General features: G+C 42.6%; 1 protein-coding gene across 2 annotated transcripts in view; it reads left to right on the top strand.

Annotated features, from left to right (window-relative positions):
• Window positions 1-18,770, top strand: part of FHIT (fragile histidine triad diadenosine triphosphatase) — a 1,429,439-nt gene that overhangs the window by 28,453 nt on the left and 1,382,216 nt on the right. For both annotated transcript variants that reach the window (XM_043587808.1, XM_043587810.1), the window contains exon 2: window positions 4,481-4,529. The gene's annotated coding sequence lies outside the window, so the exon portion shown is untranslated. The remainder of the gene's footprint in view (window positions 1-4,480; window positions 4,530-18,770) is intronic.

The raw sequence follows: 18,770 nt of genomic DNA, 5'->3' as shown, positions 1-18,770 counted from the left end.
CACGCTGGGCATTTTTAGTATTTTTATCACTTGACCTTTCTGTGACACTTAATGGTTTCTGTTTTACTTCTCTGGCAACTATTCTCTCTCCTATATGGGCAGCATCCTCCTCAACACAGGTGTTAAATGTTGAAAGTCCTCAAGGATCAGATCTTCCCTTCCTACTTGGTACCGTCTCCCTGGACAGCCACATCCATACTCACATCACATTACTTCCTACGCCTGGATAACTCACCATTCCCAAACCTCCTCTCTGAGTCACAGAGACAAGTATCCAACTCCCTACCTGGACATTTCTTTTAGATAGTTCTCAGGCACCTCAAATTCAATATATCCACAACCAAAGTGGTGATTTGGGCTTCAGATGAGAACCCTTGTGCAGTGGGATTCGTTCAGTGGTCTCATCCAACCCCAGCTCTGCAAGGGAAACTGTCCTGAAGATTATAATATTCAAACACAGGTTTTTAAAATATGATTTCATAATTGACATCTAACTTTAATGTACCGTGATCAGAGAACTTTGATTGGTATCTGTTTTTTGATGTTTGCGAAGACTACCTTTGGGACCTAACATGTGGTCAGTGTGGCTTATGCTCTACGTGTACTTGCAAAGAATGCCGTGGCAGGTTACATTTTCCACAGGTGGTCACACCAACACATCTATCCAGTCCCGTGTGCTCTTCTCGCTGAGCACTGACCAATATTCCTCCTGCCAAGAGTTGGAGCCTTTCTTCTCTCTCCTTGAGTTTCCATGGGGGTTTGTGAGTGCCCTGTCACAAATGGTGTTAAATGTAAATGGTGTTCAAGTGACTTCCAAGCCTAGGCCATAAAGAATACAGCTTCTGCCTGACTCCCTCTCTGGGAACTCTTGCCCTTGGAACCCAGCCACCATGTTGGGGGACTCAAGGCACATGGAGAGGCCACATGTAGGTATTTCAGCTGACAGCCCCAGTGAAGGTCTCAGCTTTCTTTTGGTTCCTGTTACAGTTTTCTATACTTTTCCTTTCAGACTCTCTTTATGTTTTAGATGTGTTTCTTGTAAACATCATATAGCAAAGTTTAAAAATATCCATTTAAAAAATTTATTTTAACAGATGTACTTAGTCCATTTACTCTGATTAGTGACATATTTGAACTTATTTTAAATATTTCCTTTTGTATTTTCTATGCATTGTGCTTTCCTTTGCTTCTTGCTTGCTTCCATTCCAGTCTTCTGTAGAGAATTGGCTGAGTTTTCTGTTCACTATATTGTTCCCTTAGTTGGTTTGGACATTTCTATTCTTTTGATTACTTGTACATGTTTTAAAATTGTGAAATAGAGCATACATACAAAATAATTTTTGGAAGTGCATATTTACAGTTGTTTATAGTTATTATACTATATTATAATTATTATGGAAAATAATAAACTGAACATAGAGATACCTCTCTCCTGGCCAAGAAATAGAGCATTACCATATTCCAGAATCTTCCCCAATGCTTCTTATTATATCTCCTCCCTTGCCCTCAAGCTAAATGTAGCCTGAATTCTGTGTAAATCACTCTTTTGCTTTTCTTTATGGTTTTTGGCACTTTTGTTATATTCTAAAACAAGATAGTATGTATTTTTGTCATTTTGAACATGTTGTATATATGGAATAATATATTTAGTCTTCTATGACTTGCTTCTTTGTTTTATATCATATTTTTGAGAGACATAGATGTTGATGTGTGTAACTATTTCACTGATTTTTCCAAGCTGTATAATACCCTATTGTAAGACTGTAAAAATGTATGTATTCATTGTACTGTTGATAGATGTTTGGGTTGTTTTCAGGAGTTCTTGGCATTCTAGCAATGATGCTCTAAACATTCTTGTATGCATCTCTGTGAGCATCTATGCAAGGGTGTCTTTGGTTATATACATAGAGCAAGAAATGCTGGTTATCCTTAACAAGTTGGTCGGTAACTTTAATGCATATCTTTAACAATTTATCAGTATCTGTTTCTTCCTTCTAAGCAATTCATTCCCCTCACTTATTCCGTATAATTATAGCCAACCATTCATTTCTCGTTATTTGCAAACCCTAAAAATTATTGTTGTTGGTTTTTTACAACCAAGGCTTAGTAATTATTATTCAATACCCATTATTTATTATTAAATTAACTAGATTAACCATCATGCTTGCTAATTTCTTTGTTTACCATCGCTTTTGATACTCATTCCTTCCATCTGGGTTCAATTCCTTTTTATTCAATTATGTCTTTTAGTATTTCTTTCAGCAAAAGTCCACTACTGTAAACAGAAAACAGTCTGTTTCCCCCCTGAAAAATGTCCTTATTTCTTTGTCATTCTTGCATGATAATTGGTTTAGCATGGCTATAGAATTTTTGTTGAACTTTTTTCCCCCTTAGTACTTTGAACATGTTATTCCGTTGCTGCCTTGCTTTTATTTTTGCTGATGACAAGTTGTTTTGCAAGGAGTCTATTTTTTCTCTCTGATTGACTTTAAGACTTTCTATCTCTGGTGTTTTGTGGTTTCTTTCTGATGTATCTACCTGTGGATTTGCTTTTATTTATCTTGCTGAGGTCTTGGGGTGCTTTTTTTTTCAAGAGGATTCATGTCTCATTCTCGAAAATTTACATTCATTTTCTTTTCATATTTGTCTTCTCCCTTTCTTTTGAACTTGACTATTTGGATATATATGTATTTAAATTATCATCATATTTTGTTGTGTTTAAAATGGAAAGGCAGTTGTCAGACCACAAATCTCTTATATTTTGCAAAATGCAATATTATACTATTTTATCTAGTCTTCTCCAAATTATGTTTCCCCCAAATCTATTGCAATCCATGTAATACAGGGGGAAGGGGAAATTTCTGATGTTGTCTCATAGAGGGTCTTTATCTCCTGCATTAATATTCCAAGATTTACATCACAGCCCAAGTTTAGTTATGTTCTTTAGTGGTCATGCATCAGGGTATTAGGTTCTTTGGTAAGAGCTAATATTGCAGGTACTTAGGACACTGAAGGAAAAGAGAAAGAACCATGGGAAAACCATGAATTACTTGGCCATTGCCAACTATTACACCTGTAGGGGATGTTGGGACCTAGCTGAGAATGACAGAAAGAGGCAATATTTCCATTATTTTTGACCACATGGAGTCATCATATGAGTAATGATGTACTGATACAGAATCAGCCCCTTGAAATGTTATTACTACAGTAGATCCCTGCTTATTGACTGAGGGTGCATTCTGACACCCCCAGTGGATGTCTGAGACTGTGGAAACCAAACCCTGTATATACTATGTTTTTTTGGTATATAAATTAGGCATAGTAAGAGATGAGCAACAGTTCTGATCTCCCTCAGAATATCTCATTGTGCTGTACTCACCCTTCCTGTGATGACGTGAGATGATAAGAGGCTGGCGAGATGCAGTGAAGTGAGGTGAATGACGTAGGCACCATGAGTGGCCTTAGGCTACTTTGACCTTCTGATAATTTGTCAGTAGCAGGATCATCTACTTCCAGACCACTGTTGACTGGTGGTAACTGAAAACACAGAAAGTGAAACCTCCAATAAGGGTGGACTGCCATATTGTTTAACAACTAGAACGTGGGCGCCTAGGTGGCTCAGTTGGTTAAATGTCTGACTTTGGTCCAGGTCATGATCTTGTGGTTCCCAAGTTCGAGCCCCACATTGGGTTCTCTGCTGTTAGCACCGAGCCTGCTTCAGATTCTCTGTTCCCCTCTTTCTGTGTCCCTTCCTTGCTTGTGCTGTCTCTCTCTCAAGAATAAAATAAACATTTAAGAAAAAAAAAACAAAAACCATAATGTACCACACCTCTTGTCATGTGGACCCGTGTGTGCTCAGTATGTGGCATGGTTTAGTCACAGGAAGTTTAATTTAACAAGTCAGATTTTTATTTGAAATGTCAAGCGGGGTTTCCTCCGTTTGGGGGGCCTTTCTCTACCGTGAGAAAGGGGACTGCGCCTGTCAGCTTGCATATGTGTACTAATGGGAACAAGTGGCGAGGTCTAGATTGAAAAGGCTGTGCACCTTGTGTATATGGAACAGGCTTCCCCACATAAAACTTGGCAGAGAAATGGAAGTCGAGTGTGCAAGAAAGATGACAATGAAAGAAGTAAGCAAATAAAATGCCTGGTCAGACTGTGTGTGCTGCATAACGTTTAATTCCATTTTCATCTCTGCACTTTATAAACCATTCCCATTCTGTTGAGGAGTTCACAACCCAAAACACTGTAGGTCTGGCCGGTTTTTGTGATTCAATTCTGGGTAGATGTGTGCACTTGATGAGGGTGTCTTTTATCGGCCTCTTTGTGAGGGAGGTACAAGGCATGGGTTTTATCAGTGGCTTCTTCGGCCAGCACCACATACCATGGCATATGGAGATTCTACTTGGAGACTCGAAGAGAAAATGTTTGGTGTTTCACTCGCAGATAACTCACTACTTTCGTTTTTATCTCTTTGTAGCTTCGAAGCTCAGCAAAGGAGGAAAATCCATTGAGAACAGTCTGTAAAGGTAAGTGTATTTATTACATGGCCTTGACAAACATTGCCTTTACAACATTGATTTTTCTTTTATTCAGAGATTTAAACACTTGGATTAAAGATATAGCTGACAGGACAACTTCCTTAACCACCTGCTTGTCCTCCCTCTTAGGCAAAAGTGCTGAGCAATAGTTAGCAGAGAGCAGGAGGAAATAAAATGATGTGCTGAGGGTAGCCAAATGCAATTGTATGCTTGCTGACTTTTGCTTTCTTCTTAGCAGTTAAGACATTCCACTGGAGCTAAGTTTACTAAGATTAATGCTAGATGGAAAAAGAATGCACTCGTACTGCTTCTAGTCGATGGTTAAATAAAACCAGCTGGCCAAATAAAGCATTTAAACTAAAATGCAGAGTGGCATTTGAATTGGGCTGGATGAAATTTATCACGCAAGTCAGTTGTGCAGTTGCGTGGAGGACCTAGTTTTGTAGGAAGGAGAAAGCCAGCCAGTTTGGTGTAGCTAATTTCATCCTGCCCAGTCTCTGTGGACCCTAAGTGAGTTACCGGAAATGAACTTCCAAGTGGGAAGCAATGGGAAAAGTACCTAGCACCTTTCTGTGACACATTAAAATCGAGTTGGTTTTTTACATGGAAAAATGTAATTGTTTCCTCTTTGCTAGGTATATTTATACGCATACCACTACATGGCATTGTTCTTTGATTCATTGTTTAATTTCTGTTCTGCATGAAGTATTTTAATTTAAAGAATTCATTCTGGGGAATTATAGGGCTGCAGTTTCATCAAGAGTCTTTGGTGGCCAGGGTGAAATATGCCATAATTTTCCATTTGTTTTCATCATCAATTATGTTTTTGACAATTTTAGGTTTTTTTCCTGTCGTTTTTATTACAGCAATCATGACCGTGACCACTTTAGTTAAAGTTGAAAAGCCATTTTGATTTACCTTATATTTTAAGTTATTCCCAACTTTATGACAGATCTACTTCTGGGTCTGAGTTTTTAATATTTATATTGAGGGTGAAGAAGAATTTTACAGGCAAATTGGAGAAAACTTCTCTTGAATGATCAAAACAAGCTATAAAAACACGGTTTTGAGGATTTGCTTTGGGATGACTAAACTCCAGCCCATGAAAGCTGGTTGGCCTGGACTTCTTCTGTAATGGCTTTCAGCCATATAACTCCGCCTATCTCTGGACAGTTGCACCACATCTTGATAGCTTCTTAGAAATAAATTCTCATCAATTTTTGGAATTGGTGATATTGTAGCAATCTTGAGAACCTTGCGATCTTTAGGTACAGTTATGGGGCTCACATTTCTCTTGGAGAGGGTTTTCACCCAGCACAGTCCATTTCCTCTGCTCTCAGCAAAAATCTGTTGTTAAATTGGTATTCTGGAGTCAGACATGGATTCAGTCCCGGTTTGGCCTTTATTAGCTATTGGACCATGGATGCGTCATTTACCCGCTCTGTGTCTCAGTTTCCTAGTTTGTGAAAAGGAGGTTATAATACTGTTTTCCTCATAGGATGTTGCAGAGGGTAGATGGATTACTCTGTCCTGGCCCATGACAACTACTCAGTACATGTTAGTTGCAGCTGCTCTTCCTAATATTCCCATCATCGTCATTGTCATCAAATCAGCACCCTTCTGAATGTATTCATCAGACATTTTGACAAGTCTGTGCTTTTTGGATGCTTCAGGATGTTTCTGAAGAGCATGTCGTGCCTAGAGAAGGACCAATTCTGCCTTCTCTTTTCACACGAAAAGAGAGCTTTCAGGTTGTGTGAGACGTGAGACCTCTGGAAGTAAAATGTTGTCAGGTTGAAGGTTTGTAGGCGTCAGGGTAAACACTTTCTTTGGCTGTGTGTAGACAATTACTAATTAATGTCATCTTAAGAAATTAGCGATCTAACTGCTAGCTAGTTAGATTCTTAAGGAATTTTTGAAGGGAGTCTTGGTAAGTATAGAGGGACTTCTCTGTCCTTCCGCTTTCTTTCCCAGTATTTATGTGTTTCCCCTTCCTGACAGCACCTTTATTTCCTCTTAAGGTGATTTGATTAATGGAACTGTAACCAGGAGTCTACACTCAGCCTAGGGCTGGGGGCGTGATCACCAGCTTGGTTAGGTGGGTGCTCGTGTACAAGTTGAATCTTGAGCTGTGGCATTCTTCTCCTTTTTCCAAGTTGGCATTCTGCTCTGAAAATATCTACTCCACTCTGGGGCCACCTTAGCTCTTCCCGTTCCCCAGTCTCCATGTCTGTCTTGGTGACTGATGGTTGCTAAGCCTTAGTTTCCAGTCTGCCTTGGATTTGCTGAGTCCCTAGTTTCCTTCCAATAATCCTCAAATTAGCCAACTGGCTTCTACTGCTTTGCAACTACAGAAGCCTAAACTGGTAGAGTAGCTTACACATCAGGGAGCTAGATTTGGAATAAATGGAGGATGTCTGGAGGTTTACAATTAAAATACCATTCATTACTTTCTTCCCTCATGGGCAAGTAACTGAACATTTTGCAGTAGGTCACAAAAGATGCAGAGTTCTCAATTAGTATTTCAAAAATGGGCTATTTTGCTGGACTTCCCACTACTCCTTTGTTTGGCACAAAGAAGTCACTTGTGGCTGCTTTTCTGAGCTCTCAAAGGATGTGTGTATACGCAGGGGTAGAGGTGGAAAGGGCAAGAGAAGCAGAGAGGTCTTCCCTCCAGTTTCTGGGGCCCTGATCTCTCTGTGGCAGGTGGCTTGTAAAGGGACTGTGATTTCCTTCTGCCTACTCCAGCCTCCCAAAACAAAACTTGTGAGATATTCTTCTGCTTTTCCCTGAGTTTTTATTCCTCTGTTGAACACTTTTCTTGCCCTACTGAACACCTTCTTTTCAATGATGTGTAAAATGTGATTGAAAACTCAATTATTTTCGTCTCTGGCATTGCTTGTGGTTTCTTGACAACAGAATGGGCAAGTGGGCTCCATTTCCCCTGGTGTCTTGTTTGTTGACTGCTTCTCTGTTCTGTGCAGTGCCTAGAACAAAGTTGGTTGATGATTTTTTTTCCCCCCACAGGAACATCAATTGTGCACTCCTCACTGTGAATAAGTAGCTTGACAGCATTGTATGGGTGGAAAGAGCCCTAACTGAATCGTTAAGAGCTTGGGCTCTGTTCTTGGTAACTTTATGATTCTGGGCAAAATACCTAACTTTTCTTAAGGTCTTAACCTCACCTGTAAAATCAGGGTAAGCCTTGCCCTGTCTACCGCATAGAGCTGTTTTGAGGGATGACATAAAGGCAACGTGTGTGAAAGTGCTTAGCCAGCTATCAAATGCTGCGTGACATCAGTGTGTTAGGTGATGATGATGATGCCACTTATATTTATTAAACACATTGAAAAATCAAGGGCTTTTTACTTTTTATTTATTATTTTTTTTTTTAGAAGGCTGAGTAGAAAAGGGACTTAAATTTAAAACCAAAGATAAAACCAGGGGCACTTGGGTGGCTCAGTTCGTTGAGCACCTGACTTTGGCTCAGGTCATGATCTCAAGGTGTGTGAGTTTGAGCCCTGAGTCGAGCTCTGTGCCGATGGCTCAGAGCCTGGAGTCTGCTTCGGATTCTGTGTCTCCCTCTCTCTCTCTGCCCCTCCCCTGCTCGTGCTCTGTCTCTCTCTCTATCAAAAATAAATAAACTTCAAGAAAATAAAAAATAAAAACAGAACTCTGCCTACTGCTTGTGCTGGATAATCTCTGTGCCTCCAGCTTCTTGCTCCTCTGAAAGGCTCTGTGCCCCAGGGGGCTAACCTCTGTTGTCAGCATTACCTGGGCTTCCTAGCTCTCCAGCTTTTTCTTGCATTAGCCCATGGAAGGCACTGGGTGAAAATCCAAGAATTCAAGGTTAGAATATCATTCCCTACCTTCCTTGCCACACTTTGGTTGGTAGTGACTATAACCCTCTAAGGAGGGCCACAGTTCCGGCCAAGGGCCCCTCTTCTGTGGCTAAAGCTCCCGCTGCTCTCTGGGAACTGCTCCTTCTCCTTGCCCCTTTAAGTCTGGGGGAGCGACAGTTTTGTTTTTGCTACCTGCACGGTACTAGACTGTCCCTTCTGGCTTCCCTTACCCTTTCCCACACCCTTTATTCCATTCACCTCAAACACCCCAGGTGAAGCTGCTGCCTCTTTCCTGATGTGACCTTGATGGCACAGAGGAACTTCTTTCTTTATATTTACATGTCTTTCTGCCATCCTCAGTTCAGTTCAGCAAATGCCTTTTTAGAACTTCCAGTGCGCCAGGGACATAGTAGGTGGTGACGGCACACTTTCAAGAACTGGATATTTTGGTGGTGCATTTGGAGGGATTATATCCATCAGTTTCTAAAAAGCAGGTTTGGGTCGACTGAAAAACCTTATGTTAACCCTAGTATGTGAAGACATATAATATTATACACATTATGAATTATCTTTTAAAATTCATTTTTATTTTTGTCAAAGCGACTTATGTACATGGTTTGAATAAAACAGCACTAAAAAGCAAATATCGAAAAATGCAACACCTACCTCCTCCTGCGTTTCTCCCACCCTTCCAACTCCTACCCCTCAGTGGGCAACTTTCAGCTCTGGTACTTCCGGTGTTTATCTCTGTTTCCAAATAATGTGCTTATACTGTGTTTTCCTGCTGTATCAGTGTGAGCAATAGCTCTTTGACACTCCCCACCCTCACTGCTTCTGGTCCCCATAGCCTCTTAACATAATTCTTTCACAATTTTTGTTTAAATCAGTATGTAATACTTATCACATTGGTCTGGTTAGCACTGTTTTCTTTAACATGTGACTTTTGGTCTTCCTTGGAGTTAAGATAAGCTTTCAAAATTTGCTTACTTTCCTAGGCATCTTCCTTATGAGGTGTGGCTAGTAACGGCATTTCCATTTTATAGTTGCATAAATTGAGGCTTAAGGTTGAAGTATTTTGCTCAGTCAGACAGCTCATAAGTGTCAGAATTGGGATTAGACTACAGCCAGTCTGTCTACAAAGCCTGCATTCTTTTTTTTTTTTTTGTAATGCTTTTATTTATTTTTGAGAGAGAGAGAGAGAGAGAGAGAGAGAGAGAGAGAGACAGAGAGAGACAGAGTACAAGCCTGGGAGGGGCAGAGAGAGAGAGGGAGACACAGAATCTGAAGCAGGCTACAGCCTCTGAGCTGTCAGCACAGAGCCCGACGCGGGGCTTGAACCCGTGAACTGTGAGATCATGACCTGAGCCAAAGTCAGGCCCTCACCAACTGAAACACCAGGCGCCCCTACACAGCCTGTATTCTTAATCATGACATGATTTGCAAGCACTGTCACTTCAGTTGTTATCCTAATGGCCATGTTAAAATAAAACAAAATGAAGACTTGAGGTCTCTCTTCAGATTCAAAATCAGTAGATCTGAAATGGGGACCAGGAACCTGTCGTTTAAAAAGCTCCACAGATGATCCCATTGACAAGCAGGGTTTGAGAACTTTTCTTCTTAATGTCCTATCATTACTGTCATCACCATCCTCCCCATCATGACCAGCAACATCACCACCACCTCCATCAGCGGCCATGAATGACCGTCTTGTGCTCTCAGTGGCTAAGTAGAAATCCTGCTGTTGGTTAAAGCAGCTGCTTTCTGACCTCCTAGGTGAGATCGTACTGGTAGGTGATTCAGGTAATGATTTATCAGGCCATTTTTAAGTTTGGCCAGTGCTTTTGGAGGAACTATGCCCCATAGAAGTGGACAGGTGTATTTTTTTCACCTCAGTTGGTAGTTACTTTATCTGGATTAAAAAAAAAAAAAAAGGCAATGAGAACATTGTCTATTGTCTCTGTACTTAACCCTGACCTTAAACGGACTCATTTTTTTTTTTCCCTGAGTCCCCTAAAATGACTTCTGGAGGAAATAGAAAGCTCAAGGAAAAGAGAAACTTTGATGTCTTTGTTCTATTTGCTTTCCACCCCCCCCCCCCCCCCCCCCCCCCCCCCCCCCCCCCCCCCCCCCCCCAGCTTGTGGCATTTCTTGTTTATCAGGCAGGAGAGAAGCAGTAAAATTTGGCCTGGGGTTTTCTCATCCCTAGGTGTGAAATTATTTCAGAACTATAATAATAATACTTTGCATTTCTATAGTCCTTTTATTTGAAGATCTAAAAGTATTCTGTTGGTGTTAATAGAGCTTCCCAGCACCCTCTGAAGTAGGTAAGTATTATTAGAGAAGATTTCCTCCAAGAACATTTTCACTTCATATCCCATGTGTGACTTGAAAATGCTTTTGTATTATTTGGGAATCTGAACCATTTAAAGTGCCATGCATATAGGGTACTTGGTTTCTTTATATGCAGTCTTCACTAATTCACAGCACATTGAGGTAAATATAGTCCATTTCCCATGAAGGGGTGTGGCATTATTTAGAGAGAATTAAAATAAAAGCATTCTCTTGTTGCCTTTTATTTGAATGCTTTTGAAAATATTCAGTAATGTCCACCAGCTATGGAACTGTCTATCTTACAATTAATTTTCCCTTTCTAAGGTAGCAGGACTTGCAGGAATATACTGAATAACTGGTGGGGATTGTCGGCAATGTGGTGTCCTTTGGGAGCTCATGACATGTCAAGCCAATTAAAAATACAAACCGACTTTGCATTCTGATTTAAAGGTTTAATTCTGAAAACTTGTTTTGAATGTTGCATGCCTGAATTTTAATCATGCATACATACATACCTCATTACATTTTCCCCCTCAAAATGTTGGGAAGTTCTATCTTGGTGGTGTTTGGGGTGTCTGCTCACTTAGTGTCATTGATGCAGAAGTGTTACACGTCTGCCATAGCACATGTCGGGGAGCAAGAATGACCCGTTCTATTCAAGGACCTTCTGGCAAGACTAAGAATCAAATTGACATGAGACAGATTAACAAGAGGGAAACAAATTTAATTTTATCCATATGGAGAATCCACATAGACATGGAGATTCCAAAAACAGTCAGGCAAAATGAGGTATATGTATCATTCTGACTTGAGAAGGGCGTGGGGGTCTGGGACTCAAAAGGGAAGGAATATAATTCACAGGAAGATGAAAAAGGGTAAATATGGGGTAAACAAATGTTTGCTGGGCCACTCAGAAACAATGGGACACAGGAAGGACTTTGATGAAACAGGACTGACTTTGTTCCTGTCTACTAGGAAAAGAGCTTGTTGCAAATCCTCTGGGTTTCAATTGCCTTTTAAAAAAAATGTTTATTTATTTATTTTGAGAGATAGACAGAACAAGAGCTGGGGAGGGGCAGAGAGAGACAGGGAGAGAATCCCAAGCAAGCTCTGCATTGCCAGCTCACAGACCGACTTGGGCCTGATCTCCCGAACTGCGAGATCACGACCTGACCCGAAATCAGGAGCCAGCCAGGCACCCCTCGATTGCTTTTTAACTGAAAACACTCAGACTTGCCCATCTTGGGCCTGCCTTCCCTTGGCCCCTGCAAACAGAACATTCAAGAAAAGACCTTCTGTTTCTTAGTCCGTGCTGGCTATTCTAGGAGGTTCCTCTTCCAAGCAATGTTGGGTGGCCCTGCTGTGCTCTCCAAAGGAGGTTGGGCTCTTTTGGATTTCATGGACCCAGTATTCATTTTCCCAGCATCTCCTCACCATCCCCACCAAAAGTCCTGTTGCCTCCCTAGAGATCTACCTGGGAACAGAGTGCCAGCCTCTACTACTTCAAGGAACTGGAAAACCTCCAGCTTCTCCCCAGTAGTAGGAAGGTCCAGTCCCACCCAAACAAGGTTAAAGGAAACAACTGTTTTAAACAACATGATCCAAATTTGTTTTTATCATTGTCTTTTTCTGCTAGTGTCTAGCACGTACCCCTCCATGAATTTAGGCTGTTGAAAAAAAAATCCTTAGTGGGGGCCAGATTTGGTTGAGAGATTGCCCTCTAGTACTTTCTGCTTTGGGACAAAGGGACTGGAAGCTCTGTTGAAGTTCTTGAGATCAGAAAGGGAACTATACTGAAAGCATAACGCAAAGTACGAGTTGGTATGCTTAAAATATGCTGCCCCCCCACTGAGACGAGGTGATGCTTCAGCATTTGTGGTGTTCTTTATGACTCTCATGATGGAGAGAGCATCAGATGATCGCATGGTTAATTCTGGCCTTTCAATTATCTACCTCTTTGGGAGAAATTCACTTAAGACCCATCATTTGAAGATTTGGAGGAATTTGGGCAGGACTATGTATCTCTGCACCATTTTCTCCTGAGTCTTTTGCTCCAAGGAGGTCATATAAATTTGTTGCTAATTATATGAAGATAGATTTATTAGTCAAGAGGCTTTTGGCTACAAATAATCAGAAAGTCAACTCAAAATGGTTTAAACAATAAAAGAATTAAGAAAAAAAAAAAAGCTTCCCACCCTCTCCATATCTACCTGCTGAGCCCCATGCATGTCATGATTGATAGGAAGGCATTATAAAACCTGGGCTCTGAATGTCTGGAATCCAGCCTCAATCTACTTTTCCCTGGTGCCAAGCAACTGGGGTCCCACCAGGGTGCCTTTGATGGTTGTCACTGTGCTGTAGGGAGAGGATTTCAGCACTAAGCTGTTGACAGATTGCTAAGCATTGTCACTTCTTTTGTGAATTTCTCTACCAACTTGCATTTGAACCCAAAATAAAAGCCATCGGAATAAGGAAAATGAATTATCTCAAGGAACAAGATATCCCAACAGAGCAACTCCAGGTTCTGTTAATTCAGTGGCTCAACAATGTTATTAAAGTCTTCATTTCTTGCCTTTTTCCTCTGCCATCTTCACCGTTTTGACTTGGTCCTCAGACCAAGGTGCCTTAACGGTTCTAAGATGGCTGCTTCATTCTGGGGAGTCATCTCTACTAATGGTAGCATCCCTTGGCATAAGAAACTATTCTTTGTATCCTGTTTTAAAAACAAGGGACCTTCCTTGGGGCACCTGGGTGGCGCAGTCGGTTAAGCCTCCGACTTCAGCCAGGTCACGATCTCGCGGTCTGTGAGTTCGAGCCCCGCGTCGGGCTCTGGGCTGATGGCTCAGAGCCTGGAGCCTGCTTCCGATTCTGTGTCTCCCTCTCTCTCTGCCCCTCCCCCGTTCATGCTCTGTCTCTCTCTGTCCCAAAAATAAATAAATGTTGAAAAAAAAATTAAAAAAACCCCCCCCAAAAAAACAAGGGACCTTCCCTGTCACCCCTCTAGCAGGCTTCTCCTTAGGTGACATTTGGCTGATTGCAGCCACATACTCCTTTCTAAATCATACACAGGCACATGGGATGGGATTACCTTGATTGGCTTAGATTGGTGCTTTCCAATCTAAATTTGTTCTTGTCATGGTACACATAGAAAATGATAATGTTTGGTCAGCACATTAAGTAAACAGAAGAGGCTGCTCATATTTGAAATTTTTTTAACGTTTATTTATTATTGAGAGACAGACAGAGACAGAGCATCAGCAGGGGAGGGGCAGAGAGAGGAGGAGACACAGAATTTGAAGCAGGCTCCAGGCTTCGAGCTGTCAGCACGGAGCCGGACACGGGGCTCAAACCCACCAACTGTGAGATCATGACCTGAGCCGAAGTCGGATGCCCAACCGACTGAGCCACCCAGGCGCCCGAGGCTGCTCATATTTGGACGTGGCTTGTGTATGGGTATGTGCATGCGTGTGCCTGTGTTGGGGGTGTGAGTGGGGTCTGTCTGGCTGTCTTGACCCTGTTCTGCCTGGCTGCCTTAGGGGCTAAAGAGATGATATCTGAGCAGCTATAACCCATCCCGTTCTTAAACTAATCAGGATTTACCCCTGAGCTGCGTTAATCCTCCCTTTCTCTGGGCATATGGCTTTGTGGAGGGAGGATACTCCAGTAAAATGTAAGTTTCACTTTTTTTTTTTTTAAAGTTTATTTATTTATTTTGAGAGAGAGAAAGGGAGGGCAAGCATAGAAGGGGCAGAGAGAGGGAGAGAGAATCCCAAGCGGGCTCTGCACTGTCAATGCAGAGCTGGATGTGGGCCTTGAATCCACAAACCGTGAGATCATGATCTGAGCCAAAGACACTTAGCTGACTGAGCCACCCAGGCATCCCTCAGTTTTACTTTTAAGGCAGAAGAGGGGATGGCTGTTGGATAAGCCCTCAGCAGTGTCTGCTGCATAGGTGTTTCTTGTCTTTATATATACCTAATATCCTTCTTTGAGTCAATAGTTCCTTATGGAGAAAGGACCAAGTTTTGCAATTTTAAGTACTCAGTGATTGTTTGTATATTGCATGAATGGGTATGTACTAATGTACTTGACTAACTGATGCTTTCATTACCACTGACCTCCTAGAATGTGCCAGAAATGTGCTGTAGGAGGTGCAAGAAATGTGGGCCCCTGCTGATGATTTTACACCTAGGGAGGGAGACAGGTCATAACTACTAAACAACACATATATAATTAAAAGTTAAGTGCTCTTGCAACAGGAGGCAAAACAGAGCAGACCTCTTCATACTTGCTGGTCTGGGAGGGCTTGAGTTTATGACATTTTAGCTGAGGGCTGCAAGAAGGACCAGAGGGGGAATCCGCCATGCAGGGTGTCATAGCCTTGGCCCTTCTAACTACCACTCAATTCAGAATCATTTGTTTTTAAGAAACGAACCAAACAAAAACAACCCAAGATGGACCATTTGCTCTAAGACCACCAGCTAGTTCACCGATTTGAGGGCAGGTTGGACTGAGAGCCTTCTGAGACACTGGTCCAGGAAGTGGTTGACCCTCTCGAGCAGGACAGGTACACGGATAAGCCACACTGTCTCTCATTGTCTCCGTCCTGAAGCACAGTGACCGACTCGGGCTGCGCGTGCTCTCCCACTGCTTCTCCCTGCACACCGGCTGCTGTGCTGCATGTATCCTGGGCCACCTTGACTGTCCCTGCAGCCCCCTCTGTCCCACTTAAGGGGTGGATAGAGACTGACAGCAATTACTCCAGTTCCCCTTTCCTGGGGGGCAATGTCTGAATCGCTTGATCTAGGTCAGGTGCCCACACTTGCTGGAGTCCGCTGTGGTCTGGGCACAGGGTCCACCTGGCCGGCTGCCTACTTAATTCTACTTAATCCCTCTCAGTAGGATTGGGAGAGAGTCTCTGACAAGGAGCACTGTAGGCCAGGTGGACGGATTAATGCCCTTGTTAAATGCTGTTTTCCAGGTTCTCCAACCTCAGTAACACTGGGAGGGTCCCAATGATGTAAATAATTTAGCTATTACCTGAGTTACTTAGCCCAGTACTGATGCCTACTGCAGGGCACAGGATACAGCAGGTGCTTAAGAAGTAGTTAGTGATGATAATAGTAGCCAAGTGAACTGTGAGCTATGTGGTAGTTCTTTCTTAATGGTGCAGGTCAATTATATTATTTTAATGGAAATGCTTCTTTGTTTTGCAGACAGAAACACTCTTTCGTAGATGTCAGTCTGTCTTTAAGCCACTTTACAATTACTTTATTCGTAGTACAAAAATACTACATTTGCATTTTAGTTTATTTGGGAAATGGATTAGCAAAGAGAAGAAAATAGAAATAGCTCAAGATCCTACTGCCCAGGGATGACCACCTATGGCCTTTTGGGGTGTGTCTTAACAGTTTTCTATGTAGACATGTTTAAAAGAAATGGGATGCATTTCCACTTAAAAATGATTACGTATTGCTTTTTAAACTTGCACTGTGAACACTAAAAATTCTTCTATCGCACCCTCATTCAGAGCGGCACCGTATTCCGTCGTGTGGATGTAGCACACAGAAGGGGACACACAGATGGGGAAGTCACATCTGTCACTAAGTGGGGTCCTTCGGCTGGCATGGATTGGAACGCTGACCCCGAGGCTGTATGGCAGTGCAGATACCGCAGGGCGATCCTTGACGGTGGTCAGAAATTAAGTTTGCGTGATAATGATCACGCTTGTTCCCAGGGCCACCACTTTCCTGAGGATAATTTGCATGAAGCTATTTTTCTGTTTTGCAAGGAGGAAGTCTCAGCTGGAGCATCCCTGTAAGGAAAATAATCAGCATCCCCCTCAGGGTTCCAGGAAGCTTTTTTGCCGCTCAGGTCAGGGTGGCCCCTGCAGACTGCACTTGCAATAAAGCAAATGCAAGCATGCCAAATTGCTTTGCTCCAGCTTAACCCTACTCCAGAATGAATCCATAAATGCTACAAAAGGAAAGCTTATGAACATATGCTATGCAGAACTCAGAAAGCGTCCTGCCTGCTTAATCCTCTTCCTACTTCAGGGGGAAGAAAAAAGTCTGTTTATACTTGAACTGAGAATTGAGGGATCACAAAAATGAAGATTGGATGCCTTGCTAGAAATCACCAGTTGTGTTTTCTCATTTCCCTTAGAGCCTTGGGTTGATTTTTCAATACAGCTGTGTCAGTGGGGAAATGTGCCGCTCTTTCTAGAGTTCTTAGATTCACTCCCAATTATGTGGCTGTGTCTAAATGCCTTTTGAGGAAATGCAAGTTCACCCTGTTGAAACACAGAGTGTTCATTATGGTGCGTTCTGAGGACCGGAGGCCATCTCTTCATGTCACTGTCTCCCCCCTCCCCCCCATGACTCCCCACTTAGATTATTACAGATGGCGAAGGGCGCTTCTCCACTTGGCTTTCTTGGAGCGATTCTTCCATGGAGAGTTGCACGGCATCAAGCTGGATGTGCACTAGCTCAGAGATTCAGGAGCGCGCCCTGGCACCTAGCATGCATGTTCGTCCTTCTGGTTCAAGATGATTCCCCTGTAAAACAGTTCATCTTTTTCTTTGCTGACATATCGGCTTGCAGACACCTACAGACGCTTTCTGATAAGCTTTCGGATCCTGAAGCAACTCAGGTTTTTTGAGCCCTTGCTGTGGGCCTCCCCACACTGCAGCTCTGGAGGACCCAAGTAGGTCTGCTTCAGTCCCCCTACATCTCAGGGAAGTGGATGCTGTGTTTCTGCCTGTGTCTTATCTAATGCATGTCTGTATCTTCCGGCTCTCTTGGGACAGAGGTCTACAGGGCCATTCGGTTTGACACCAAAGGCACTATCTGTGTAGAGCCAGTCATAATGGATAACTGTAAACATGACTAGATGCCTGCCCAAAGGGGGCGTTAACCAAAGGTGTGTGAATCTGCTCGGAGGGGCAACAGCTGAGATGTCAGAGTAGTTCACCATCTCCTGGGTAGAGGCATTGGGAGATTGTTTTCTGTCTGGAAAATATGACAGGCATCAGATCCTGAACGTTCCCTCCTGTGGCTGCAGGTGTGCATCCTTCTGATTTAGAAATGAGGGACGCTCACTGGGCATTACCAGTGCAGGAGATTCAGAGTGAGAAAGAAGTGAAAAATGTAGGGGGCTTCAAAATGGGAATGAATTGTGGTCATCATCGACCCAGGATGCACTTGGGGAGGATGCACTTATGAAGAACCGTTTGTACATGATGCTGTGCCTCTTGATGGAACTGGGACTTGCTAATTTGCTCCATTTTCTTTGTGAACATTAAAAACTCTGATTCTAGTGTTAAATAACAAAAATTCAACTGAGTATATTTTAGAAAATCTAATCGGCTGTATTAACCAATTCATGAATCATGAATCAGGCAGCATCCCAACTAAGCGAGTGGTGGAGGAGAAGTCCAAAGAGCTACAAGAAAAGAAACGTTTTTAAAGGTAGAGAGGGAGTGGAAAAAAGGAAATTATTCGCAAAGAATTCATTGTTTTAGGCAAGATCTCCCTCCTAAGGGGAGTAGAAGGAGTCTCTCAGTAAACTTTCTGGTGCTGGCCACTAAATCCCCAAGTTGACTGGCTAAAGGTTATATTCTTTGGGGGTTGAAACTGCAGTTGGGTTAGGTATTAAGTCTCAGTTTACTGACTTGGGACCTTAGCCTAACTGACACCATTTGGGGCCTGTGGTTTTCTTTTTAACACTGGCAAACCAAGGAACTATCAGGATGGCGAAAGCATGTGGGTGTTACACTGTAACAACACAGAACCATTATGCAATTGACATTTATCATGGTACTGTGTTCTTATTAAAAAATGCAGCCAGTGGGGCGCCTGGGTGGCGCAGTCGGTTAAGCGTCTGACTTCAGCCAGGTCACGATCTCGCGGTCCGTGAGTTCGAGCCCCGCGTCAGGCTCTGGGCTGATGGCTCGGAGCCTGGAGCCTGTTTCCGATTCTGTGTCTCCCTCTCTCTCTGCCCCTCCCCCGTTCATGCTCTGCCTCTCTCTGTCCCAAAAATAAATAAACGTTGAAAA

This window comes from Prionailurus bengalensis, chromosome A2, assembly GCF_016509475.1.
Source record: "Prionailurus bengalensis isolate Pbe53 chromosome A2, Fcat_Pben_1.1_paternal_pri, whole genome shotgun sequence".
Lineage (NCBI taxonomy): Eukaryota > Metazoa > Chordata > Mammalia > Carnivora > Felidae > Prionailurus > Prionailurus bengalensis.
This window is presented reverse-complemented; position numbering and strand designations above follow the sequence as displayed.